This window comes from Microtus oregoni, unplaced genomic scaffold, assembly GCF_018167655.1.
Source record: "Microtus oregoni isolate MIOR12 unplaced genomic scaffold, Mior012 000007F_ref0000211, whole genome shotgun sequence".
Classification (NCBI taxonomy): domain Eukaryota; kingdom Metazoa; phylum Chordata; class Mammalia; order Rodentia; family Cricetidae; genus Microtus; species Microtus oregoni.
Genome location: NW_024543066.1, coordinates 59180031 through 59207983, shown reverse-complemented (window position 1 = coordinate 59207983; position 27953 = coordinate 59180031). Strand labels below are relative to the sequence as shown.

Below are 27953 nucleotides of genomic sequence, written 5' to 3'. Positions count from 1 at the left end.
GGATGCACAGCGCTACCGCGTTTCTGTCCCCTTCTCCGCATTTATTACAAACTTCTAGCTCAACTCACCACACAATGTAGCTATCACAGCCCCTTCCTCTATTCACCCTTGTCAGATAATGCCCGGGTGCTTCACAGCCCCGCCCCCTCGGAGATGTAAATAGGATAACAGGCACCTGCTTCGTCTGCCTTATCTGATTCTTGGCCCTGTGAAATGCCTGCCTAGCATCTTTGTTATTGTCAAAGAACTGTTAATTGTGTCCCTGTGGGTATATAAACTGGAGACCTTGTGGGACCAGAGAACATCAAGAACATTGCTGGAGCACTGGAAGAAGAAGTGGGACATAAACAGAAGTGGGACATAAACAGAAGACACATGAGCTTTCCCCTCAGACCCTTTCAGTCAGTTTTCGCTTGCTGTACTGTTCCCTCTGGATCCTGAGAGGTTTAGGGGGCAGACACCTCAATAAATCTCGATACTATTGACCAGGCTGGCCTTAAACTCAGAGATCCTCCTGTCTCCGCCTCTACAGTGCTGGGATTAAAGTCATGTGCCACCATGTCTGGCTTTGTTAATATTTTGGACAAATTTCCTAACATCAAACTCTAAGTGAAATCTGATATTTAACTAATTTTGAGGATTTCTAAAGAGTCCACAAATGATCTAAAATGTGTTACAATTTCAAAAGGCTTGGGGCACGCACCTTTAATTCCATCACTAAAGGCGGAGACAGGAGGATCTCAGTGAATTCCAGCCCAGTCAGAGCTACACACCGTCTCAAACAAACAAAAAAATGATTCTTTTTCTTTATAAAAAATAGACACTAAATAATGCTTACGTGCTATATTTAATTTGTATAGGAAGTGGTATTAGATAAGGCCTAGTGAATTTTTTTTTTTTTTTTGGTTTTTTCGAGACAGGGTTTCTCTGTGGCTTTTTGAAGCCTGTCCTGGAACTAGCTCTGTAGACCAGGCTGGTCTTGAACTCACAGAGATCCGCCTGCCTCTGCCTCCCGAGTGCTGGGATTAAAGGCGTGCGCCACCATCGCCCGGCCCCTAGTGAAATATTTTGATGGTAGATTAAATTCCTAGCCTGCATGAAGCCTTGGGTTCATCTTCAGCACAGAAGAATAAATGGCATTTTACTGTCTTTGGGTTATACTCACAAACAAACACGTTAGTGACCAGGTTCTGTGAACTGCTGTGATCCCTCAGAAACCCACTATGTCTTGGTATAACAGAGTCATAGTCTATTACCTTCACCTAGTGTGTGACACAGAAATAATCTAATTTTCTTGTTAGCTGGACTGTCACGGTAATGGATTCTCACCAGATCTTTAGCCCTGGCCCTGTTACGTCATCTTTTCCACAGAGTTCATTGATTTGTTCGGTTGCTTTCCCAAGCATCTATCAACCTAAACTCTTTCTTCTTCCAAGAAGTTCATGGAATGGATTGACACGCATTTTTTTTTTTTAAGAGTTAAAATCATACTGCTTGGGGCTGGAGAGACTATTTAGCAGTTAGGAGCACTGGCAGCTCTTTCTAGAGGACCAGGGTTCGATTCCCAGAACTCACAAGTAGGTTAGCAATGATCTGTACCTGCAGTTCCAGGAGAGATGACGTCACACCCTCTTCTGGCCAATGTGGGCACCAAGCATGAACAGAGTACACAGACATACATGCATGCAAAACACCATACAAATAAAATAAAGTAAAATAAATCATTTGAAAATGTCATACCATTTGACAGGTAAGGTTTCAGGATTGATAGATAGTTCATAAATCTGTTAAGTCAACATCAAATGGGACAAAAATTATCTGAGACTTAATGAACTGATGAAATATAATTAGTGGTTTTTCCAATTTTTTGGATGAAGTATTATTCATTTAAGTAGTGTTTGTTTCAAACATTGTTCTAATGTCATGTTCTCCAAATATAAGGATAAACTTTGGGAACAAATATCGATTTATTTATTTTTGTGTGTGAGAGAGTGTATGCACACTCATAGGTATGCATGCTACAACATTCATGTAAAGGTCAGAGGGCAACTTTCTTGTAATCTTTTTCATTATTGCTGCCCCAGGCTGGCCAGCTTCTGTCTTGCATCTCATCTTCGGAGTGCTAGGATTACAGCCTTCGGCCACCACGTCTGACTTTTCAACATGGGAACAACACACTGGTGTACACACAAATAAGTAAATGTAACAGAACATACCTGGAAATTGTAGGGCCCGGGCCTACCCTTGTTCCTGGGGTTCTTCTTGAGGACAGTTTCTGGTCAGCTAACTAAAGCATTCTGCTTGTTCCTGTGCTCCCTCTGCCCCTCCTGGTGATTAGCTGTAGGGCATTGTTGACTCCATCTTTGGCGTGGTAATTTCCCACCTGCCTGGGCAGAAATCCTTGTGCAGCAGCTAGGTATATAAGGATTTCCCCAAGGTTGAATAAACGGCATTCAGCTGATCTCCTTCGAATGACCCAGGTCTCTTTGTGTGTTCTTTCAATCTCCAGGCCCTTGCCCAACTCGCCTACGGTACAGTGGCGTGCGAACTGTACCGAGGGGGTAACACAAAATCGGGTGTTACAGGAAATACTGGTTCTGTTTATACTGGCAAAGCTTTCCAGAACCAGAGGCCATTAAGGGCAAGAATTCAGAAAGTATAGAAAAGTGCCCAGGACTAGTGGCTTACTGGATGAATGGCAAGATCTGGTATACCCCACGAGGAACAGAGTCTGTTAAGAAGTTGGGCTGGCTTGATCCCCCTCTGCCATTACAGAAGCAAACACTGAAGGAATCAGAATGGTATAGTATAATGGAAAAAGAGTAAGATGTCAGGTCCTTCCCCTTTGGGAGCTTATGAGGGGAACAAGCCATAAGACCAAGGCACATACGAATGCAGTTAGGAAACAGCTCAGTGTTTGCTGTGCTCCATGGTACAGATGCCGCATCCGGCTCTTGAGGAATAAAAACGGCTCGTATGGGTTTGTTTCTCAGAACTCAGTGTCTGACACCTCCTGACCACAAGGGCTGAGGAAGTTTAAAGGTACCTGGCAAGGTTATTGAACCTTAGAAAACAATAGGCATTTAAGTTCTTACTGAACTTACTGAGTTTTGCTTCAAGAAAAAATGCCACAATGAATCCCAGTCATTAAGTCTGCTTTCAGTATTGCTTGTGGTTAAACTACGATGTAATTCCAAAGTGTGGGAGATGTAGCCTGTTTTCAGTAAACCAGCAGCCATCCTGATTCACCCTTAGGTGTGTTCGTCTCCTTCCCTCACTGACTTCACACTTCCTCTTTGGAACCCGAACCCCGCTGGAGCTGGACTCCAGCAGGACGTTTGAAAATGTTCATCAAATCTGATGTCTTATTGAATCCGATGTCACCAAGCAGCTAACAAACTAAGATGGACTTTATGGAGACAATAAACTCGTCATTAAAACCTGATACCTATCCTCACTCTATGGAAGGAGGACCTGAGATTATTATAGCTAGTTTGAGGACATTGGGAGAAGAATTCATCCAAATCTGAGGCATTATAGACAAACTGGATAGCAATGGCTTTTAGTTAGAAGAGGGTTTTGGAAACTTAATTTAGTTTGTGTGTGTATATATGTGCATGTGTGTGTATATATGTGCGTGTGTGTATACCTGTGCATGTGTGTGTGCATGCTTCTGTGTGACAGACTCTCACGCTCTAGCTGGCTTGGAACTTTATGTAGACCAGCCTAGCTTCAAAGTTGTTAAGCCCAAATCCTTGGGTCCCCACAAAAGCCAACAAAGGAGACCGAGTCCCATATGTAAAAGCAAAGAGCCTTTATTTTAATCAAGTTTGCAAACTCGGTCTCTCTGCATGTCCAACGTATTGGAATAACCGGAGAGCCCCGAGCTCAATTAGAATTGGGTTTTTATAGTAGTAAAGGTGGGGGTGAAGGGTCTCTGAGGTTCAGGACCTCTGATTGGCTGACATTTGTTTAGGGTGTCCTGGTGAAGTACTGGCAGGTGTTTCTAACCACAGTGCTTGGAATGCCAGGAATTTCCTTTGAATGGTCTGCTCTTGGGTGGGGTCAGGTAATCTCAGCCTGCCAGGCATTGTCTCAGGGTAAACTATTGAGACTCCAGACTCCATTTTTTTTTTTTTCCGAGACAGGGTTTCTCCGTAGCTTTTGGTTCCTGTCCTGGAACTAGCTCTTGTAGACCAGGCTGGCCTTGAACTCACAGAGATCCGCCTGCCTCTGCCTCCCTAGTGCTGGGATTAATCCAGACTCCATTTAAATTTATCGATGGCCAGAGTCCCAGGTGATAATGGTTGGAAGTAAAGTAAAGGACTTCCTTCGAATGACCTGCCCAGACTTAGCTTTCATGGCTGGCTCCCACAAAAGTCATGGTCAATTCTCCTGTCTCTGCCTATAGGTGTACGCCACCATGCCTGTAGTCTGAAGATTCGTTATTAAATATTCTAGTAAACCTGCTTCTGGTGGCACATGCTTCTAGTCTTAGCTGATCTAATCAGGAGGCTGAGGCAGGAAGATAGTGGATTTGATGTTAGCCTATTGTCTTAATGTTCTATTGCTGTGACAAAAATCCTGACCAAAGCTATTTTTATAAAATATAGCTTCTAACTGGGGGCTTGCTTACAGTTCCCGAGGGTTAATCCGTAACATCATATTTGGGAGCCTGGGAGCAGCAGGAATGAGGCTGAAACAGTACCTAGGAGCTTACATTTTGATCCACAGGCAGGAGTGGGGGGAGGGGGGGAGAGACTGGGCAAGGACTTTTGAAAGCTCACCCTCAATGACACACAACCTCTAATCGTCCAAGGTCACACCTCCTAATTGCCAGTGGCCGCGTCAGGGGAGCTGCAGTCAGCAATGGAGCTTATGGAATTATGATGGGTATATCTTGGAGAGGCAAAGCCCCGGGAAGATTGTTTCCAGAACGCCCCTTTCTTCTGCTGGGCTTCCTACTGCTTGTTGCTGCTGTGTTCTTGCGTCTTAATCTACTGTGTAGATGTAGCCTTTTCTGACCACGAGAACCAAACCTTAAAGGGCTGAGAGGCAGCCAAGGGCCCTCCAGGTGCTTCTGGCAGTTGGCTCCACCCCCTCCTCGGTCCGGGAGAGAGGAGCCTTAAGGGAGCTTGTGGGCCCGGCCGAGAGCGAGAGCGGCGTTTAACCAAGAACTACATTTGCTTCTTTTTTCCATCTTCCTCTCGGAGAGGCAGCTTCACTTCTGCCTCTCTTCCCACTTCTCCGCTTCCCCCCTTCTCTGTCTCTTTCTCTTTTTTTCACTCTCTCTCTCCCTCTCTCTCTGTCCCCCCTTCACCCTTCCTCCTCCATGACCCCCTGAATAAACATTCAACCTCACCCTGAAAAAAAAAAAAAAAAAAAAAAAAAAGAACTACATTTAACTGAGCCAGCTCTAGGAAGTTGGTGTCCACACTGTGGCAGGCGCTTTTACTTAGCGTTGTGCCAGCTTCAAGAGATCGGCGGCTGCAAAGCACCTCTTAAAGGAGCTAGTTCTCTATCTATCTATCTATCTATCTATCTATCTATCTATCTATCTATCTATCTATATCTCTTTCCCAGGCCCTATGTAAAAATTTGGGTCCCATGTTGAGCGTCAAACGTTTTATCATTGAGACGGTGGCTGGACCTTAGGCTACTGCTCTCTCAGCCAACTGCAACTCCACAGTTCCTGGTCTTCCGGTGTGATTCCTATGTGAAAGGATCCCACCGTGTCTAGTATAGTGTGAGTGTTTCTTGGGAAAATCCCACACCTCGCTGAGCAATTTATTTACAGATCACAATGAAGATAATTTCATAAGAACAATGATAATTGGTTAGATCTATGGTTTAATTGAACTTTCTGAGTCAGCCTAAAAGATGCAGGTGCAACTCGGTGAAAACAGTTAGGGAAAAGGTTTAGGTTATTCTGCCTATTGCTCCAATGAGAGATACAAAAAAGGCAAACATGGGCTGAAAGTCACCTTTCCCCCTTGTTAGATGTGAAATTTGCAGAGGATTAAAAGTAAGAACAAGGGGCCGGGCGACGGTGGCGCACGCCTTTAATCCCAGCACTCGGGAGGCAGAGGCAGGCGGATCTCTGTGAGTTCGAGACCAGCCTGGTCTACAAGAGCTAGTTCCAGGACAGGCTCCAAAGCTACAGAGAAACCCTGTCTGGAAAAAAAAAAAAAAGTAAGAACAAGGAAGTCTTATGCATTATAGACCCGTGAATTCTGCCTGTGGAAAAACAAGCTAATGATGAAAAAAATTACGTCCCCATACCCAAGCTTCAGCCTGAGTTCCTTCATCATGTACCTTACAGAATTAACCACAGGCTCTGGCATGCACCTTGAAAAAACAAATTTGTAAAAGGAAATTAAGTGACCCCTATTGTGTGTAAAGAAAAATAGGTGGTTGACTAGACCACTTGTTGAAAGTTTTTTGTAGAATCGAATCCGCTACACTGAAATTGCAAACACCTGCCCACCAGCACAAAGAGAAGTGGCTGAGGCAAACTTAGTTAAATTAATCAGCAATAAAAGAATCATTGCTCTGGGGTGAAGACGTTATGGTGTGAAAATTAACACAAAGGAAAACGTTTAACTACTTGTGGGCTTCTAAGGAAAATGTAACTTGTGATGATCATAATGTGATTTCTTCCTGTGTAAAGATTTTAACTTGTTTCTGGAAAATATGTAACCTATGGTTGTGAGGGAATCTTTTCTTGTGTGGAAATTGTTGTCCTAGAAGGTACAAAAGGGATAGGAGAAAAATAAGAGCAGTAGAAGAAAAGGGATAGAAGGAGAATAACTGGGAAAAGAAGAGGGAAGCAACAGGATAGAAAAACAGAAGAGATCCTCGTTTGTATAGTGGTGAAAAAAAAAACAGAAGAGAGGAGGAACAGCAGAAGAAAGAAAAAGAAAACGAAGAATTAAGCAAAGTCTCTTGTGGGTGTGCCCAGCTGCACCGGTGCCGCACCTCCTCTCCAGTCTCTCGGACCCGCAGAGAGCTGGTCCAGGCATTTCTAACCAATTGGCAAACAAACATTCAAAATACGTGTGCCTGTGGGAAACCGTCCTCATCCAAACCACCACACACACCTATGCTGCACAGCAAGACCCATCTCAAAAGAAAAAAAAGAAATCAAAGGTCATTGAAAAAGAGCCAAAAGTCCATCAACTTTTGGTTTTGTTTGTTTTGCTTTTGTTTTGAGACAAGGTCTCACTATGTAGCTTTGGCTTTCCCAAAGCTCTCTGTCTAGACCAGGCCTTCTGCCTCTGTCTCCTGGGTACCGGGATTAAAGGTGTGTACCCCCATGCCCTGCCAGGCCATCATTTTCTTGCCGTACTTGTATAAACACTAGCCCAATTTTTGCATGCAAAGATTATTTCTGATGTCACATAATAAAAATTTAGGCAACTTTAGAAAAAAAATACAGCTTAGTGGATGATGTATTTCTAGGTACACTCTGGAAATACCAGGCTCTGGTCCAGCCCAGGAGCCTTACAATTTTGATATATACTATAATCTTCCCAGTTCCTGAAACATCACAAGACGGGTCTGGAAATTGTATTCCAAAGGTAGAGGACACTCTTTCGGTCTACTGTATGGGCCATCCAGAGATTGTCCCGTGTCATGACCAGAGACAGTCAAAGTGTGACCATTAAAACTCTCCTGGCTAGGCAGTGGTGGCACACACCTTTAATCCCAGCACAGAATATTGCATTGTATTTATTTATTATGTATACAATATAAATAAATAAACAAATAATAAGAATCTATTGAGTGCTCTTCCAGAGTTTGGGTTCCCAGCATTCAGGCAAGCTGCTCACAATCCTTAATAATTCCAGCTCCAGGGGCTCCAATGCCTCTGGCCTTCCATGGGTGCCTGCACTCGTGTGCGTGTGCACACACAATGTAGAAAGCAAGTGTGGTGGGTGTGAAAGAAAGCCTTGATCTCTGGGATCCTGCATAAGCTCACGGAAGCCCAGGATAAACAGCGAGAGTTGATCATGCGTGTCAGCAATCCCAGTACACTGGTGGCGGAGGCAGGAAGGCTGGGAGGTGGAAGCTGCCTAGCTCCAAACCAGACAGTTCAGACCAGATATAAACAAAAGCAGGGACTTTCTCCATCATAAAGGACTAACTAAGTGGCTTCCACTCTGACCAATCAAGCATAATTTTTTATTTTGCTTTGTTTCTCATGATCACTCTCTCCTCTCTTTCCTCTCCCTGAAAAGCACAAAATTGCCACATTCTGCTCAGATTAAAGATAAGTGAGTGATGGAAGGATTTTTATTTAAAACCTTAACGAATACAGGCTTATCTTTAACAATCCAAGGCCACCTGGAGACTGTTCCTGCAATATGCGCACAGTACTTTTTTGAGATACTTTGATTTTTATCTATTGTTGATTGCCTTTGGGTGGGCTACTCAGTCTAGGGGTTGTAACCCACCCTGCAGTCAGTTATTCCAGGGTCCCGGAGAGGCACTATCTGGAAGATATGAGCTGAGAGAGAGGAAGGAGGCCATGCTAGGTTTGTCAGAGCCTCCGTTTATTAGAGATGGGGTACAGCTTATATAGGGTAAGGAGTTGGGGGATGGCACAGGGGCCTGGGCTCTTGCCACGTGGTTCTTGTTGGTCACATGGTCCGGAGGTTACCTTCGGTCAGGTCACCTAGGCCAGGAAGTCACGAGTTGACACACCTAGTTCTCTAGATAGTTTGGAATGTGGGGTGAGTTCCGCTAACAGATAGCTCTCCATTAACAGCCAATTTGGGTGTGGGGTAGGCTCTGTCAATAGAACGATTCCTAACACAATTAGGGGTGTGGGGTTCTCTGCAGACTCCCCAGGGTGATGGTTTCTGCAATGATTTTAGGAGGAAATTGGCTCCTGACAATCTATGTGTTCTATGACGCCTTGGATACATATAGCCTTTGGCCCTCCAGTGAGGGATTTGGGTACCTTTGGATAGTATCTACTTTAATGAAAATTTTTAGTTATGATAAGGAAATTGGAATGGAATCAATAGGGCCAGTCGTCCAAGGAAGAAGGAAGTCCCAGATCACACCCTTTCGTCTCAGCATCCTCGGAGGAGGAAGAGGGAGAGAATGACAGGCAAAGGAAATAAACATCTTGGTTTTCGGAAATTTCATCTCAGGACAGAGTGTGGTAAATGAAGGGAACCTGTTGCTTTTGACGGGGGCTCTTGTTTGGTTTTAAGACCATATGAGACTTGACTTTAGTTCCTCATTTCCTGAGGTACAGATGAAATAAAATACACAAAACAAATAAGAAAATGGATAAATGTTATCTCACACAACCAAGAGGATGATACAGAGATGCCACATATACAGGTTCCATGGTGTAATGGTTAGCACTCTGGACTCTGAATCCAGCGATCTGAGTTCAAATCTCGGTGGGACCTCTTCCCTTTTCTTCATTTCATTTCTGTGTTCATGCAAGATTTGAGTTTAGCTGCTCCTTCCAGGCGTTCTGCGGGTTCCCAAAGACTAGAAAGTACTAAGTTCTCTTCAGTGAGTTGGGGTGAGGCTCTGGAAGAATACAGCCCTAGGTCAATTGTGTTCCAGGAAGAGGCAACTCCTTTCCCAGACTCACCTGGGACCAGGCAGGAACAGCCCTGGGAAGACGGCCCTCCTCCTGTTAGAACACTTTTGCAGTTCCCTGGGGCTCGCATATTCTCTGAATGGTTTTGCTAAATCCTGTCACCACAGCCTCCTGGTGAGGCAGTTATTCCAGCTCTATTGCACATCCCTGTCATTCACGGATTGAAGTGGCTTTATATTCAAATTCGACCTCATCAACTTGATTACGTGTAGATTACGCTGTGACTGAAGGCGATCCTTCAGACACGGGAAAGGCGAGGTCCATGACACATGTTCTCCACTGTGTGAAGGCTGCAGTTGTCTGTGGTCATACACCCTCTCCTGGAACAAGGTACTCTGGAGGCGCTAGCCAATAGCCGGTCTCAACTAATGTGGTAGTGAGCAACGATTTTTCCACATTTCCTTCATCTTCCTGAATGTTGAAACCTTTGCTATCACTCCCACAGGTCCCTAAGTTTTGTTAATTTTTAGGAAAGTTGTCCCAGTCCCCTCTCTGCTTCGTGTCTGTGATTTCTATTTCTCCCAAGTGCATTAACTTCCTGTCATTTCCATCATGTAATCAAATCTGGAACATTCTTCCAGACTGAGCATTTAGTTCCTCATTGTTCCTGTCTCCAAGATTTCCTGTTTTAAAATAGATTACCATTATATTTCCCTTTGTATTCCTTTTCATTATGTAGAATTAACCCAGAGCCTCGCGAATGCTTGCCAAGCTGTGAAAGCCTGAACGGGGCAAGAAGGGAATGGAGAAAGGGCAGACACCGAGAAAGAATGTTCAATGTGTCAGGGCAGACATACGTGGGTTTCAGCCAGTATCCTGGGAGACAGAAAGGGAAGGAGGCCTTTAGACAAAGTTAGAATTCAGAAGCAGGAAAGACTTAACAGAGAATAATAGCACCTAGAGGGGCTTGAAGTAAGGCCGTCTCTTGGAGCAGGTCCATTTCTCCTTTCCTGAAAGATGGATGGTGTCTCAATTGTCTAAATTTTTAACACTCCCCAGGACTAAGTTTACAAAACACGCACCCTTGACTAGGAACCAGACTTGAGTCACAGTGGTGAAAGTGCCGAATCCTGGCCTCTAGACCAGGGAACAGACCTTTTTGTTTTGTTTTGTTTTTCAAGGTAGGGTTTCTCTGTAGCTTTGGATCCTGTCCTGGAACTAGCTCTGTAGACCAGGCTGGCCTTGAACTCACAGAGATTTGCCTGCCTCTGCCTCCCAAATGTTAAGTAAGATTAAAGGCGTGCGCCACCACTGCCCGCCCGGCACAGTCACTTTAATAAAGGCTGCTCAAGGACTCTTCTAGGTGATCAAATCCTCCCTTTGCCACTCACCCTTCCTGAAATGACTTGGCCTGTGATGGGAACTTGTTGGTGTTCTCACCCATTAGAGTTACTAGCATATGACCACAACAAAATTGTTAAAGTCTGTGTAACTTTATTCACTGTAATATTCCTACGTGCAGAAGTTCCCAAAGACAAACACACTCTCTCTCTCTCTCTCTCTCTCTCTCTCCCTCTCTCCCTGAAAATGGGCTTGCCACTTTGCAGAATTCAGTTGATTTTAGTTTCTCTGCAGTTCAAGTGGAGTTCACTTGGAGGCTGGAGAATCTATGAGACTGAAGCCAGCCTGGTCTACAGAGCAAGTTCCAGCACAGAGAAACCCTGTCCCAGAAAACCAAAAGGAGAGAGAGAAAGAGAGAGAGAGAGAGAGAGAGAGAGAGAGAGAATGGTCTATGAAAGAGCATTAATGAACATTAGAGCAGTATAAGAGGCCTAAAAACCAGTAACTAAGACTCTTAAATGGACCAAAGGAGAAGACAAAAAAATTTTAGAAACAGTGATTGAAAATTTTCCAATTGTAATGAGAATTATTGATTCACCAACCTAAGAATTTGAACAACCCTACTCACTAGACACTCAAGGAAAACCACATCTGAGCACATAGAATTAAATGGTTAAAACTTATTGGTAAAGGAAAAAAAAATCTCAAAATGAGTCAGAGGGATAAGCGATGGTACATACACGAAGCACAAAGATCAGTGGTTCACCTTTAAAGGACTGGGAGAGGGAGTCAAGGGCGACAGCCCTCCTGCTCTACACACTAGAACCGAGTCTTCCAGCTGACTGGAGCCGCCACTAGCTGAGACTCTGTATGCACACTAAGAATGAGGAACATTGTAAATGGTCTCCATGTTGGACACCGATGCAAATAAAATGGTGAGCATAGCATCTCTAGTCTTGCTATTCTCGGCCTTTTGGCTAAGATCAAGTGTAGTCTTCCTATTTCCATCCCCTTAAACATTGGCAACCCTAAACAAAAGTAATAAAAAGATGGCTTGCAGGGGACTGGAGAGATGGCTCAGGGGTTAAGAGCATTGCCTGCTCTTCCAAAGGTCCTGAGTTCAATTTCCAGCAACCACATGGTGGCTCACAACCATCTGTAAAGAGGTCTGGCGCCCTCTTCTGGCCTGCAGGCATACACACAGACAGAATATTGTGTGCAGAATAAATAAATAAATATTTTAAAAAAAAAGATGGCTTGCAGCATCTTTAAAGAAAACACAGAGTGAGTTCCAGGACAGCCTGGTTTACCTACAGACAAGCTCCAAAGCTCCACAGAGAAACCCTGCCTCGGAAAAGAAAAGAAGAGTTCCAGCTAATAAGGCAACAGAAGAGATAATTGCTTCTTTGTTTGTCTTAATCCACCCACTAGCATTGCTCTCCAGGACTGCCTTACCAAAGCGTTTGCGCAAGCAACTGCAGATGGGTGCACAAGAATGGCTGTTATCGTGATTTATAACAATGAAACACGAGACCAAATGTCAAAAGTCCATGGAAGAGATATTAGATGCAAAACAATAGGAAGGAAATCTTATAGTTTTGGTTCTGCCTACCCACAGAACTTAGTTTTTAAGGACCTGAAAGGCGTTTGTACTTGGAAAATAGGGTGGCATTCAGAAAGAAGGAAGCTTTAAGGGAGAGAAGTATTCTCTCTTCCCAGAAGTACTCAAGACTTTCCTCCTCTCAATAGTAAGACCCGAGCCGGGCGGTGGTGGCGCACGCCTTTAATCCCAGCACTCGGGAGGCAGAGGCAGGCGGATCTCTGTGAGTTCGAGGCCAGCCTGGTCTACAGAGCTAGTTCCAGGACAGGCTCCAAAACCACAGAGAAACCCTGTCTCGAAAAAACCAAAAAAAATAAAAAATAAAAAAAAAAATAGTAAGACCCCAGGTGAACTCGAACCACCAACCTTTTGGTTATGGGCCAAACTCGCTGACCAATTGCGACAGGGAGTACTAGGTTCTACTGTTGAAGAAGCAGGTCACCTGCCTCCGGCTGGGCTCCGCTTTTTCGCTTTTTCTCCCTGCACATGCCCTGCTGCTCTTGCTAGGATTTTGGCAGCAGGAGGTAAAGTATTCTCTCTCTCTCTCTCTCTCTCTCTCTCTCTCTCTCTCTCTCTCTCTCTCTGACTGCCTGTGTGGACTGAATGAAAACCAAAAGATACCGAGTTAGCCCCAGTGGGCCAAAGAGAGGATATGGCACTACCAGGTCTCAGATCAGAATCGATGTGGCCGTAGCTCTTGTAGACTCACAGAGATCCACCTGCCTCTGCCTTCCAAGTGCTGGGATTAAAGCCGTGTGCCACCACCACCAGACTTAATTTATACTTTAAAAAATCTACTTTAGGGGGCTGGAGAGATGGCTCAGCGGTTAAGAGCATTCCCTGCTCTTCCAAAGGTCCTGAGTTCAATTCTCAGCAACCACATGGTGGCTCACAACCATCTGTAATGAGGTCTGGTGCCCTCTTCTGTCCTTCAGGCATACATGCAGAAAGAATATTGTATACATAATAAATAACTAAATAAATATTTTTAAAAAAATCTACTTTACTATGTTATAGATGGAGAGTCTCAATTTTCTCTGGTATCTCCTGTTGGACCCTACAGTCCAAACACCGAGGAGGAGTCACCCCTAGAGACCACCCCTCACACCACAGCTGATGGAAAAGCATGGGGATTTTATTAATTCTGTCATGACAGGGTCCCTCAGCATTCGGGAAGCCAGAAGCCGAGAGACCTCGAATAGCGGGTACAGGCTACTTTTAAAGGAGAAGGCCACGGTTCTTTGACTATTCTGATTGGCTTATTCAAAAGGGTTATTACCAATAATTGGCTGGAGAGCTGTTGCCAGATCAGATGAGGTAAGAGGACATTTTGACCCGGTTTCCCAGAGGCAGAATCAAAACATACTATGTGTATGTGTTCAGGAACTGAGTCAACATCTTAAAGGTTATCTTGCCCCAATTTCTGGAGAACATACATGCATGTGTAGCTGTTAGGTCCTTGGTTCCCAGGGGAGGAGGGGAAGCACTATGGCACGGAGGCTGAGAGGGTTCAGAATTGTCAGAAATGGCTTCAGAATTGTCTTAAAGTTTTACATCTCCCTTTTCTTCTTCTTATCCGAACTCATTTCTCTGAACCTGGTCGGTGCCTCTGATCTACTTTCCCCCATCTCTTCTCTACTCCCCTTTAACCCTCTCGCCTTTTTCCAGTTCCCGTCACACCACTGGCCGCAGCCGAATAGGGCTGGAGGGCGGGAGGGTGTGTGTGTGTGTGTGTGTGTGTGTGTGCGCGCATGTCAGGGTTCTGGTGGGGAGAAACCTTGGATTTTCTCTGTGTGTCTCCTTTAAGTAGAAAATAGCAACAAGTACTGCACCAGCTCTCTTGTTCTGGCTTCTGAATAGAGAGAGGGGAGAAGGGAGCACTCTTGAGAGACTGCGCCTGCTTCGCTCTTCTGAGACAAAAGGAAGAGCACAGGGAAGGGAGTTGTGGATGCGGTGGTGAGAAGGAAGAAAGGAAGGAAGAAAACAGCCTCATTAAGTGGGAGACTATAAGAAAATGAGGAGAGACATGGGAGAAAGCTGAACTGCCCCGTGTAGATTTTGTTTGTTTGTTTTCTTTTGGTTATCTTTGAACCCACCGACACTGCTTCCAGAGTGCTAGAACTAAGGGAATGAACCAGTATGCCCAGACTAGCGTGCGCCTTGTTTTCTGGTACCAGCAGCCAGAGCCTGCAGGATGGAGACCCCCACACTGGGTGAGAGCCTCAGTTTGGTGCACTGGGCCGTGGGCCAGTCTACAGACTTTTGAATAGACACTTGGGACTAAATTCACTCGCACAGAACTGGGGAGATCACGATGCGCCCAGATTTTTCCGGGCAGTACTTTGCTGCACCCTACTGGACCAGAGCTGGAGCGACTTGACCTAAGAAGACAGAAGCCTGCAGAGCAGCGCCACTCCCGCTCCCCTCAACCCCCAAGTCATCCACACAGACCTGACAATACCTGACCAAGTTGGTTTGGGGTGGGGGGGAGCACAGCCAGAGTGGATCTTCAAAGTGTATTGTTGCAGTCCGCCAATACCGTAAATTATGCAGCCGAAATTCCCTTATACGGTGAAGCCGCATGGACCAGTGCCTCCGGAGTTACAGAGGTGCGGGTTTCGCCGGGGAGAACAACCTTGTTGATTGTGGAATTTCCCCAGCCAGGTAAGTAGGAGTGCTCTTGGGGACACTTTTAAAGCCTCGTCTATCGTCATGTTCCCCGAAGATCACGACTCTCCCTCCAATCCGAATGTCATTATAGCTTCAGGTCGCTCTGTGCAGGAGACTCCATGACATTCACGTGATGTCGCACTGTCCAGACAAGCAGACCACGTTTTAGCTGAGGCTCGGGACGCTAAGCTCCTGGACCCTCTCATCTGCATACCCCACCTGTGCACCAGCATCGGCGTCCTTCCTCTTCCCAGGCCCAGTCTTAGCCTCTCAGCAGTACCGAAATCCACTGGAGACCCGAACTTTCCATAGGGCCACGCCAGCGGGTTTTCTAGAGAACAGCGGATTTTCAGCTCAGGTTATCGTAACAAAATACCAAAGGCTACACTTTAAACAACTGCAATGGCTGCTTTTACGCTAGCTGTGGTTCCTATTCCCAATAGGAAGACCACCCTAGGGAGGGAGAGACAGCTCTCGCGGTTTTCCTCATTTAGGGACACTTGAAGGCGCCACAAAACATCCAGTACTTAGAAGCAGCACAAGAAAGAGCTAGCGGGGGCTTTCCCTACTGTGGTGGGCCAGCTTTTGTGTATTGTTCACTAGATGAAAGAGTTGCAATTTCAGTCTGTTAAAAATAACCACCTGTTTCCGCCCGGTTTCGAACCGGGGACCTTTCGCGTGTGAGGCGAACGTGATAACCACTACACTACGGAAACTGCGCATGAGAACGGCCCTAAGAGACTTTGTGAAAACGGTGACATGCTATCTCCATCAGTTTCTAACAGATGAAATCCAAAGGCATTTCAAATTTCTTGTCTGTTTGTTTTTTCAAGGCAGGATTAGGCTTTTTAAATTTTAAAGGAAGCAGCCCTGCGCACACCAGCAATCCCTCAGACAGGCAGACAGCAGCCTACCAGCAGCTCTGTCTTCAAAGTCTGCCCACGCCGAGGGCGCAGGCCCTGGGGCCGCACACTGTGGGTCGGAATGCTGCGGCTCACCAGGGTTCACGTTCATGGACTGAAAATAGGTGTTATTCTCCGGGTGGACTCGGAAGCTCTCAGAAGCTGTGGAGCCCGGGCATTTGGGTGTGTCGCAGCTTCTGGGCACTTCACTATCTCCCGCTCCTGAGAAGCCGGCAGCTACAGGGTGGTTTATTTATTTATTTATTCATTCATTCATTCATTCATTCATTTATTCATTCATTCGTTTTTCACGGCACCAGCAATCAATAAATGTTCTTGACTCTCGAACTAAGATCGATGCGTCCGTTCCACCCAGAAGCGGTAGGATTCTTCCCCTGGCTCTGCTCTCTCCCCTGACTCGAGTGGCCTGACCCCACACTCTCTCCTCTCAAGTTCGAATTTAGCTTTTAGTGCCTCCACCTAGCGACCCACTTGGGTTCCGGTTGCGGTCATTTAGTCGGTGCAACTCAAAATCCAGTACTCAATCAATCACCTTACAAGTTAAGAAATATATTTTAATGCCAAACACCAGGCCAGGTCAAGCCAGGCGTCTGCAGCCTGGATTGTACTGGTTTTAGGATCCTGCCTCCAGGTCACTGGGAGACTTTGGGATCCCTAAGGCCAACTTCAGAACTTAATTGGTCTTGAGGTTCTTTTTCGGATGACAGCTTTAATTTATTCTTTACAAAATTGGAAGCACCTTTTGTTTGCTTGTTTTGATTTACTATTTTGTTATTTTCCTGTTCAACTGGTTATGAATAAAATGAGAATTTTAACCCAGTACAGTTCACCTAAGAGCAACTGCTGCCAGTAGAGGGAAAGAGAGGCCGAGCTGAGAAGATTAATCAATGTATCCATCTCGCTCCAGTTTCTCCAATCCTGTTTTCCTCTGTACCCAAAGAAACTTCCTGGTAGCTTTAAATGGAGAAATCTCGAGGGACTTTTCTCTCCTACCCTTCATAGTTTGTCTCCCCACACCCACTTCCACCTAGAGAGGTCTCCTCTTCGGTCCCGTCTAGGTCCTTTGGGGTCCAACAAAGACAAGACAGGTGGCAGATGCCCATTCTGCTACCTAAGCTGGAAGGGAGGTGGGCCCGGAGATCACAGACTGCCAGAGGCTCCCACTTCAACACCTGGCCCTTCATGTTCCGTAGACTTGGTGAGCTTGCGGGCTGAAACGGCAGCTGTATGCAGTTCTGCTCCAGAGAGGAGCCGCTTGGATGGACCTCTGTCCTTCCTCTTGCTGGTTCTAGGGAACAGAGCCAGAATTTCGAAGAAAACACCAATTCAACCGCTTCCAAGGTCAATTTAGACTCCAGTTAAAGCTTTTGCTCAAAGTTAGAGTTCACAAACGGAGGGATTGTGGGGACAAAGATCTACACACTTGATGGAAAATGTCCGGAGGACAACAGCAGCAGAGCCTTAGATTCTCACAGAAACTCAAGGTGAATGGGCGCCCAGGACTGCAAGAGCGCCAGGTGCATCGTGGAGAGAGGGAAGCTTGGATCAGTTGAGGGCCCTGGAGCCAAACATTGATGCAGCTTTCTATCCTGGCTGTCTCAGTTCCTTCATCCTTCAGATTCCTTTAAGATGTGGGGGATCTTAGGTCTCCAAGGTCCACCCTTCTCACCCTGGTTAATGCCCGGGTCCCCCACCCTTAGTGTAGCTTCCATACCATGACCTTGCAGAGGCAGGCACATCTTCAGGTCAGTTGTGAGGTGTGTCCCAGACAAGACAACACCCTCTGCCACTTGTGGACACTCCCTATATAATACTGTATTGCTGTGTGTCTCGTTGGTCTGACTTTGAGGTACTCCCTGAGTCTTAGCTAGGACCTATTCATTATTCTGGGCACCATTATTTAGGCTTATTGTTTATTCTTAGTTGTCAAGTAATGAATAATACATCACAATGACAATGAGATGTTTACATAGTGCCGAGTATCTTTGTTTGAAAAGAAGGGCTTCCGAGTTTACCTCATAACCTGCGTGTTTACACAATGCCTGTCACAGAAAACATTTCATAAACATTTATATATATTTGTTGAAAAACAAGCATTAATTTAATGGACTTTCCCTAGAGATAGAAATAAAAGCCATCTCATAGCTCGGTGTGCTGGTGTTTCTCTTCTGCATCAGGAGTTCAAGTCCAGTTTCTGTGGGGGGCGGGGGTACAATCCGGATAAATCCTGATTCTGCACTTACAAACTACACAGTAGTTGGCAATTTACTCAAGCTGCTTATATTCTGAAATACTTATCAATGAAGCCTCAGTTACAGAACTAAATGAACAGACTTCGTGATTGGTGAATTTGCTTCAAGAATTTAATAAAAATATATCATTCAATCCATGTGAGTCTCTACCCCCATTCCCACCCATCTCTGAGGGGTGAGCGTCCTCACAGCATGCAGAATGCTCACTAGAAACTGAAGAAGTTCCTAGGAATACACACGCTGCACAAACCTCCCTGCTAGTTTACAGGAAGATACGGAGGAGGCTCAGAGTGAGTGAGGCTCTGAGTGGTAGGAAAACAATGAGATCAGTGAATGAAGATAAAGGAAGTTTGAACAGGGCAAAAAGATTAATTTTTAAATTCCTACACTTAAGATAAAGGGCATAGGGAATGATTCTTTGGAAGTCAGGGGATAATTTTTATAATTTGAAACTTTTAAGAATCAGAAAGATAAACTGGGCAATGGTGGCACACACCTTTAATCCCAGCCTAGGGAGTCAGAGGCAGGCGAATCTCTGTGAGTTCGAGACCAGCCTGGTCTACAAGAGCTAGTTCCAGGTGGTGGTGGCGCACGCCTTTAATCCCAGCACTCGGGAGGCAGAGGCAGGCGGATCTCTGTGAGTTCGAGACCAGCCTGGTCTACAAGAGCTAGTTTCAGGACAGGCTCCAAAACCACAGAGAAATACTGTCTCGAAAAACCAAAAAAAAAAAAAAAAAAAAGCTACAGAGAAACCCTGTCTTGAAAAACCAAAAGAAAGAAAGAAAGAAAGAAAGGAAAGAATCAGAAAGATAGAAAAAGTTTGAGATGCCAGCACTGAGAGAGATGTTAACAGGCATCTCAACTCCAGACGCTCCTGGCTCTGCCTCCATCAGCAAATCCTACTGGCCTGTGCCACCAGATAGGCCATACATAGAGGCTGAAAGAAACAGAGGACTCTGGGAGCACTTGGAGTCAAGTGTAAAATATTACCAAATATCTGTGTTGCTAACATGGAAATAAAAATAGCATTACCGGCTCCAAAACCACAGAGAAACCCTGTCTCGAAAAACCAAAAAAAAAAAAAAAAATAGCATTACCATGGGGGGAAAAACCCAGAAACCAAACCAAACCCTGTTCTCCACGGAGACCTATGTTGATTCTCCTTGTAGGCCTCTGTCATCAACCTGTTTTAGGATCTGTGTACCCTTCTGCTGATACTGCACAGTATTTATATGGAAAGATAAAGCTAATTTCTCTGTATTCAAGGTTTGCTCAGCCTGCTTCCTTACGTTTTGGGACTACCTGCCCAGAGGTGGCACCACCCCACACCAATATGTCTTCAGACAACTCTAGTTTATGTCAAGTTGACATAAAATTAGCAAGCTAGCACAATTTTCAAACTGACCATTTGACTTGTCTTGCAGCTAAAGTTGTTGAAATATGGTTTACAAGGAATATAAAACTCCTTTCTAAGCCCAACCAATGCCTTAATTTTCTTGACAGTTGGGGCAACCTTAACAAAATCTTACATTCTTGGAACTATTTCAGCGTATATACAGAGCCTACCTGCTCAGTTTTTTACAAGGAAAGTAAGACTGAAAAATAGGAACCTGCTTAATACTTTTGACCTTCAGTACTTACTTCAAACTGTTTCATAGCAGGTAGAAACAGTTGCTTCAGCTAACCTAAGTATGTATGAAAGACCAATCTGTTATTTTTCACCAGGGATACTAGGGGAGAGCGCGAACGCAGTCCCCCACTAACAAAAACTATGCAGTCGAGTTTCCCGCATTTGGGGAAATCGCAGGGGTCAACACACCCCACGTGCAATGGGTGAACCTCGCCCTGGGAAAACCACCTACGTGATCATGGTATCTCCCCTGCCAGGTAAGTATGCTTTTCTCCCTCGCAACCCCCACTCAGGCCCACCGACCCTGCACTCTTAACACACGGTCACTTAACCATGCCTGTTGCACGGTCTCCCCGGACGCGCATCCAATTCTTGCGCCCTGATGCCACCCGCGGACCCGTGCTTCCTTCTTTCCACGCCACTAGAGATCCTAGAAATCGTTGGCGTTTCCGCAGCCGATGCGGACCCGGCAGCCCCTGCGCGACCCTCATCTGCATAGACCACGCCCCCAACCGGCACCCAAGGGTGACATCACACCCCTCACCCTCGACCCGTTGGCTTAGTAAACTTTCTTGCTAGCGGAGGAGAGCTGGATGGAGTGTTGCAGGACCAGAAACAAATCATCTTGAATTTTCTCCAATCCCCAAATAGCCGATGGTTGCTTACAGCCGTGGACTAACAGCCTTGTCGCTGGTTTCGGTGTGTACCGGCAGACCCCTATCTTCTGCCAATACGATGTTAGAGAAGCCAGGCAGCAAGAGAGCCAGCCCTACAGCAGAGGTCTCCAGCTTCGCTGGCACCTGCCTACAGCATGTCTCCACCACTGCATTTTACAAGGCTCTTGATGTATGGATTTCTCTGTTCCTTCTACAGAAACACCATGAGACTGACACTACGTCGGGACTTGGGGTGACCCCAGTCTGTGTTCCTGGTCCCCCTCAGGCTCCTGCATGTGTGTTGTGTACACACATATACCCAGGCACAAACACATATACACAAAATAAATAAGTACTCTTTTCTGTGTTGTGTTTGTGTGGGAGGGGCAGGTGTGTGTGTGCCATGACTCGTGTGTGGAGGCCAGCGGACAGTTTGCAGCAGTCGGATCTCTTTCTGCTGTGTCTGCTCCGTGGATCAAGCTCTAGGATGGTCAGGCCTAATGGCGAGTGCCCTTGCCTTTCTGCCATCTTCAGACACCTTAAAATCGCTGTTTCTCTGTCTCTCTCTGAAGCATATCCCTCAACATAGCCCTGGCTTTGCTGGAGCTCCACATGTTGATCAGGATAGCCTCGAACTCACAGAGAAGCCCTGTCTTGAAAAACCAAGAAAGGGGAAAAAATTGTAGATGGGTTTTATTGTGACAGTTAGGCTTTTATTTGAGACAAGATCTTGTTCTGTAGCCCAGGTTGTCCCTGGACTTTCAGTTTTCCTGCCTCAGACTCCTAAGCGTGGGGATAATAGGTAAGGCTCAGGTTCCAGGTGTGCACCATCAACTCTAGCCCTTGTCAAGTTCCGCAAAGAAGCCAGGCATGGTGGCCCACACCTCTATTCCCAGCACTCTGGAAGTGGAGGCAGGAGGACCATGGATTTGAGGCTGCCTGCATCCCACAGTGAGATGGTCTTTTTTTTTTTTTTTCCTAGGATTGGGGTGGTAGGGTACTTGCCTGTTATCCCGTTGTGTACTTGCTCTGGGTTTGATCTCCAGCATAGGAAGAAAGAAACTGCTTTGTAGTTTAGAAATTAGAACAGCCAGGAAGCCGTGTCCATGGTCCAGGTGGCTGTGTCCATGGTCCAGGTGGCTGTGTCCATGGTCCAGGTGGCTGTGTCCATGGTCCGCGTGGCTGTGTTCATGGTCCGGGTGACTGTGTCCATGGTCCGGGTGACTGTGTCCATGGTCCGGGTGACTGTGTCCATTGTCTGGGTGGCTGTGTCCATGGTCTGGGTGACTGTGTCCATGGTCCGCGTGGCTGTGTCCATGGTCCGGGTAACTGTGTCCATGGTCCGGGTGACTGTGTCCATGGTCCGGGTGACTGTGTCCATGGTCCGGGTGGCTGTGTCCATGGTCTGGGTGGCTCCTGACTTTCTGAGACTCAGAAAGTCATTTAATGACTCGCAATAGAGCCATAGAGCTTGGGTCTTAAGTGTCCCCCTAAGGGCTGTGTTATAAAGCCCCAGTCTCAGAGACTTGAGGGTCTGTGCCCATTGGATCCCGTGACAAACCACATGTTTATTTACTGCCAGACAATGACAGAATCTCTTTCTGCCTTCCTCCGACCCAGTTAAACAACTGTAAGAGTATTCTAACACTCGAGCCCTTCCTTCATGGCTCTGCTGGAGGCCAGGGACACCCGTATGGGCATTCCTGTTCTTCAGGGAGCAGATGGTGACCGAAGAGCATTCATATTATAGACATATACTGACACCTGCTGGGCGCATAGAATTGTTATCCAGTGTTAGCTAAAATGTGAACCATTTCAACACAGTAGAGTCAAATACCAGGAGTACCAAACTCAAAACATAACAAATACCTCAGAACAAATCAACTGCCGATAAAAAACAACCCATAGATGCATTAGCTGCTGGGTGTCACCTGACGGAGAATGGAACTGTGCTAGCCACTGCTCAGCAGAGAGCATTCTTGACGCTCGGTTCACAAAATCAAACCAAAAGAACAGTGCTGGCCACTGCTCAGCAGAGAGCATTCCTGACACTCGGTTCACAAAATCAAACCAGAAGTCCACATGCACACCACTGATGGGAGAAGAAGAACCGACAGGGTACAATAGAGAGAAAAAGTTGTTACTGGGTGGTGGTGGCGGCGGTGCCTGCCTTGAATCCCAGCACTCAGGAAGCAGAGGCAGGCAGATCCGAGTTCAAGGCCAGCCTGGTCTACAGAGTGAGTTCCAGGACAGCCGGAGCTACACAGAGAAACCCTGTCTTGAAAAACTAAAACCAAACAAACAAAAATCAAAACCAAAAACAAACCAAAAAGAGCTGGAGTCTACAGATAAAGGAATGAGTTCTGTGGAGCTGTTTCTGTACCCATGTCAAAAGGTGTGGGATTCTATTGACTATCATATGCCTCGAATGAACAGTTTATACGGAAAAAGCACTCCCTCTAATCAAGAGATAACAGAGACAGCATCATAGTCAATTTTATGTGCCAACCTAGTTAGATCACAGAACATAGATAATTGGTTCAACAAGATGTTGGATGTTTTGGCAAAGGCATATTTACTTTTTTTAAAAAGGCATTGCCTCTCTACATAGTCCTTGCTGTTCTGAACTCACTGTGTAGACTAGGCAAAAGTATTTTTTTTGTTGTTGTTGCTTTGTTTTCTTTCTTGAGACAAAGTTTCTCTGTGTAGCTTTGGAGCCTGTCCTGGAACTCGCTCTGTAGACCAGGCTGGCCTCGAACTCACAGAGATCCACCTGCCTCTGCCTCCTGAGTGTTAGGACTAAAGGTGTGTGCCACCACTGCCTGGTGCAAAGGTATATTTTAAGTGAGATCAATTTTTAAATCAGTAAATGTTGAATGAAACGGAATGTGAGTGGTTTCATCTGCAGCTGGGATTTTCTTTGGGCTGCCAACCAGCTCCCAAATAAAGACACGGAGGCTTATTGTTAATTATAAATGCTCGGCTGAGCTTATACTTGTCCCACTAACTCTTTTAACTTAATCTGTTTCTCTTTATCTACATTTTGCCTTGGGGCTTTTTATCTTTCTTTCATTCTGTATATCCTACTTTCTTGCTTCCTCCACGTCTGTCTGTCTGGCCCCTGGCATCTCTTTTTCTTTCTTCCTTGGGCCTAAATTTCTTCTACTACTTACTCTCCCTGCCTGGAAGTCCTGCCTATACCTCCTCCCTCACTATTGACTGTTCAGCTTTTTATTAGACCAGGTGCCTAGGCAGGAGAGATAAAGCAGCAACACATCTTTAACTAATTAAACAAATATTCCACAACATTTATCCAATCACTTGAAGGCCTTAATTAAAATGGCTGTCCTTCCCAAAGAGGGAATCAGTTATATATATTAATTTCATAACATACTTATATAATTCTAACGTTACATTACTAGTCCTAGAAGATACACTTAAACCAAAACTTTGCCAGAACTCATTTGCCAGGTCACACGGCCAATTTTGGATTTGCTGAGCCTCCACAGTTACGTGAGCCAATATCTTAAAATAAATATTGATTGATCAATAGACAGATAGAAGTTGGTTCTGTTCCCTTGGAAAACTTTGAATAACAGAGCGAGTTTTACTGATTCTCTCCTGTCATCGACAGAAGAGAGAGAGAGGAGGCACAAACATCAGGGGTCAGTGACACAGTTATCCTTTTGGGTAAGATGGCTGAGTATAAACTACTCAAGGAGCCACTCTGGGCATTCACCCTAGCCCTGGCTGACCAGGTCACCAGAAGATGACAATTATACAAAGTACCTTGAAGATGTAGCTGATGGGCAGACAGAGAGATACCCTACTTAGCCCTTGCTGTGTGCTGTGCCTTCCTCCTACTTCCAAGGAGAGCGACACTCTCACAGGATGCCATTCCTAGTCGGAGTATGCTGTAATCTCTGAGGCACAACATTTGTAAGTCTAGGGCTCAGCCTCCTAGAAACACTTGGATGACTGGCAAATGATATTTGTATGAGAATGGCTGGGCTAGCACTGTGTGTGAGCATAAAATCATGGAAATAGCCTAATTTTATTTATTTATTTATTTATTTTGGTTTTTTGAGACAGGGTTTCTCTGTGGCTTTGGAGCCTGTCCTGGAACTCATTCTGTAGACCAGGCTGGTCTCGAACTCACAGAGATCCACCTGCCTCTGCCTCTGCCTCCCGAGTGCTGGGATTAAAGGCGTGCGCCACCATCGCCCGGCCAATAGCCTAATTTTAAAAGCCACCTGTGTAGGAATAGATACTGGCACAACAGAGGAAGAAGAGGCACAGTTATTAGACTTTTAGAAAGGGCTTGTGTATGTGTGCATAGACACCTAGAGAGGCAGACGCTGGTGGATTTTCCTGCTGATAATGTGATGTCTGGCACAGTTGTGGGGAACTGAACTCGGGGCCTCTGTAGGAGCAACACCTATCCTATCCATTCATCTATAACTTAAATCTTCCAACAACTCCTTTCAGGTGCTGGGGATCAACCCAGGGCTCAGGAATATCAGACAAACATGATAATAATGAACTTTTGCCCTTCCTGGCAGCATTATGGGATGGAGCAATTACTAAAGCCACCTTGTCCTGTAAATAATGCAGTATGTATTATTATATTAACATTACAGTTGACAGAGAAACAAAAACAAAATATTGGTACAGAACGTTTCCTCTTGCCCAAGACCACACAGAAAGGGGCTTATTTGGAGGTGGGGCGATCTGCTCAGTTAACAGCGGACCTAATCAAGTTTCCTAGAGGTCAAGAAAGTAGTTTTGTAAGAAAGTCCGTCCTGTTGCAGACTTTAACATAAAGTTCATGGGACGTCCCTGGGTGGGCTTGAACCACCAACCTTTCGGTTAACAGCCGAACGCGCTAACCGATTGCGCCACAGAAACACAGCTGCTTCATGCATTACATCCTGATGGAGAGTGCCCACTAACCAATAGCGCACAGCTATTGCAAAATTACTGGGTTAATTCCAGCGCCTTGAAGACCTGGAGTGTTTGGAACGGCGAATTCTTGTCGTTTGAAGCCTGCTGAAGCCTGCGTTTTGATCCTGAACAGCCGCCGAAACGCCCCTTCTCCTTAGCGTTCCCAAACTCAGAAGTCCCGTCCCGCCCTGCGACAAGTCTGCCATCCGGGTCTGCCCAGGCGGGACCTGCGTGAAGCTAACACCCTGGGAGCTCCAGTAGAACTTGTTGGACCGGTCCTCTCTTTTCTTCTTTTTTAAATAGTTATTAGTTGAGATAATGAAGTTTCATCATTTTCCCCCTTGCCTTTCCTCCCCCACCAAACCCTCCGTACTCTCAAACTCACGCTCTCTTTTGCCATTGTTGTTACATATACATATTCACTGTATTGCATAGGTCTATATTTCTAAACACATAAATGCAGTCTGCTCGTTTCTGTATACTGTTAGTCGTATGTATGTTTTCAGGCTGAGCATTTGGTACTGGATCGCCAATTGGTGTGCTCTTCCCTGGGAAAGGACCCATTCCTTAGCATTCCTTAGCTGCAGGTAGTAAGCCCTTTGTGCAGGACTGAGGCTTTCCGGCGCTCTTCAACAGGCTTAGGCACTCACGTTGGTGAGACATCACTAGGAGACAATCTTACAGCAAACTCCCAGGCACTCTGGGTCTTACAGTCTTTCCAGTCTGTCTTCTACAGTGATCCCTGAGATCACTTAGGTCTGAGAGTGTTTTGTGGATGTGTGCCCTGGGACTGGACTCCACAACTACATTTTGATTGGTTGTGCCTTTCTGGAATGGTCTCCAGCATTTTTTTATTACTATTTAAATTTTTTTTTGAGATTAGAATTACATCATTTCCTCCTTCCCTTTCCCCCCAAACCCTCCTATGGACCCCTTCTTGCTCGCTTTCAAATGCATGGCCTCTTTTCGCGTTAATTCCATCTGTGGGTGTGTAAACATATACGTTCCTAAATACAACCACTCGGTCTGTGTACTTACTGGCTTGTATGTTTTCAGGGCTGACCATTTGGTATTAGGGAACCGACGGCTGCGCTCTTCCCTGGGGAAGGCTATTTCTCCTGCCCCCAGCATTCCTCGGTCACCTGCAGTTCTCTGTGTAAGGCTGAGGCCTCGTAGACTTTCTCCCATCCATCCTGCCTGGTGTTAGCATATTGTTGCTGTCTTTGGTCGGTTCACGCTGAGGCAGACCTGCTGGTGAGACTTCATGTCACTTCTGACATTACTAGGCGACACAATCTCACAGCAAACTCCCTGATCCCCTGGCTCTTCAAGTATTTTTGCCCCTCTTCCGAAAAGTTTCCCGAGCCTTAGGGGTTGGAGAGTTTTATAGATATATCCACTGGGACTGGGCTCCAAAATTCCGTATTTTGATTGGTTCATGATTTTCTATTTCAAAGAGTTTTCTTGAGAGGAGAGGACTACACTTATCTGCAGTTGTTATTGTTGTTGTTGTTGTTTTCAAGACAAGGTTTCTCTGTAGCTTTGGTGCCTGTCCTGGAACTAGCTCTTGTAGACCAGGCTGGCCTCGAACTCACAGAGATCTGCCTGCCTCTCCCTCCCGAGTGCTGGGATTAAAGGTGTGTGCCACCACTGCCCAGTTTATCTGCAGTTATAAAGGCAAATTAGGGATAATGCTGGTTTAGCAAAGGGGGGTTGTAGATTCTCCTCCAATATCTGTGATCTCACTAGCCCTAGTAGGTAGCCAGGCCTGTTGGTGTGACTCCCTCAAGTCCAATTAGAAAGCTGTTGGTTGCTGTGTATGCCTGTTTGCAATGCTGGTCATTGTTGTGATTTGTAGCTGGGGAGGACTGTTGGTTATTTTCCTCCTGTGGAAGCTTGTGTGGTGCCTTCTGGTATCGTGGAAACAACTCCTTAGGGAGAGGGCTCTCAGGTTAGTTCCAGCTCAGGGTCCTCTGGGCCCTGTGTCTGAAGTACACAGTATCTTCAGCGGTGGGGACTTTCCTTCTACCTCCAGGGGACAACCAAGAATAATTGCAATCACCTGTGATGTTTTTGAGAGAGGTGACTCTAAGCAACAACTCAAAAGAGGGCTTCTCATAGCTAGTGGTTGTAAGACTTTAAGACAACCCTGAAGCCATTTTTGACAATTCTGAATCCTCTCAGCCTCTGTGCCATAGTGCTTCCCCTCCTCCCCTGGGAACCAAGGACCAAACAGCTACACTCACACGTACTCAGTTCCTGAATAATTACCCATATACGTATGTTTTGGTTCGGTCCCCTGGGAAATGGGGTCAAAATGACCTCTTACCTCATCTGATCTGGCAACAGCTCTCCAGTCAATTATTGGT

The 27953-nt window shown here is 45.7% G+C and overlaps 4 non-coding genes and 1 pseudogene across 4 annotated transcripts; 1 reads left to right on the top strand and 4 right to left on the bottom strand.

Moving 5' to 3' along the window:
• The first annotated feature begins 9356 nt into the window (after positions 1–9356).
• On the top strand, positions 9357–9428 carry Trnaq-cug. Its single transcript has one exon. It is a non-coding gene; the product is annotated as a tRNA-Gln (tRNA).
• A 5562-nt stretch (positions 9429–14990) lies between these two features.
• LOC121451173 lies at positions 14991–15181 on the bottom strand (annotated as a pseudogene).
• Positions 15182–15822: 641 nt separating this feature from the next.
• Trnav-cac lies at positions 15823–15895 on the bottom strand. Its single transcript has one exon. It is a non-coding gene; the product is annotated as a tRNA-Val (tRNA).
• Positions 15896–20085: 4190 nt separating this feature from the next.
• Positions 20086–20249, bottom strand: LOC121451154. The gene has a single exon (XR_005974686.1). It is a non-coding gene; the product is annotated as a U1 spliceosomal RNA (small nuclear RNA).
• A 5225-nt stretch (positions 20250–25474) lies between these two features.
• On the bottom strand, positions 25475–25548 carry Trnan-guu. Its single transcript has one exon. It is a non-coding gene; the product is annotated as a tRNA-Asn (tRNA).
• Positions 25549–27953: the final 2405 nt, after the last annotated feature.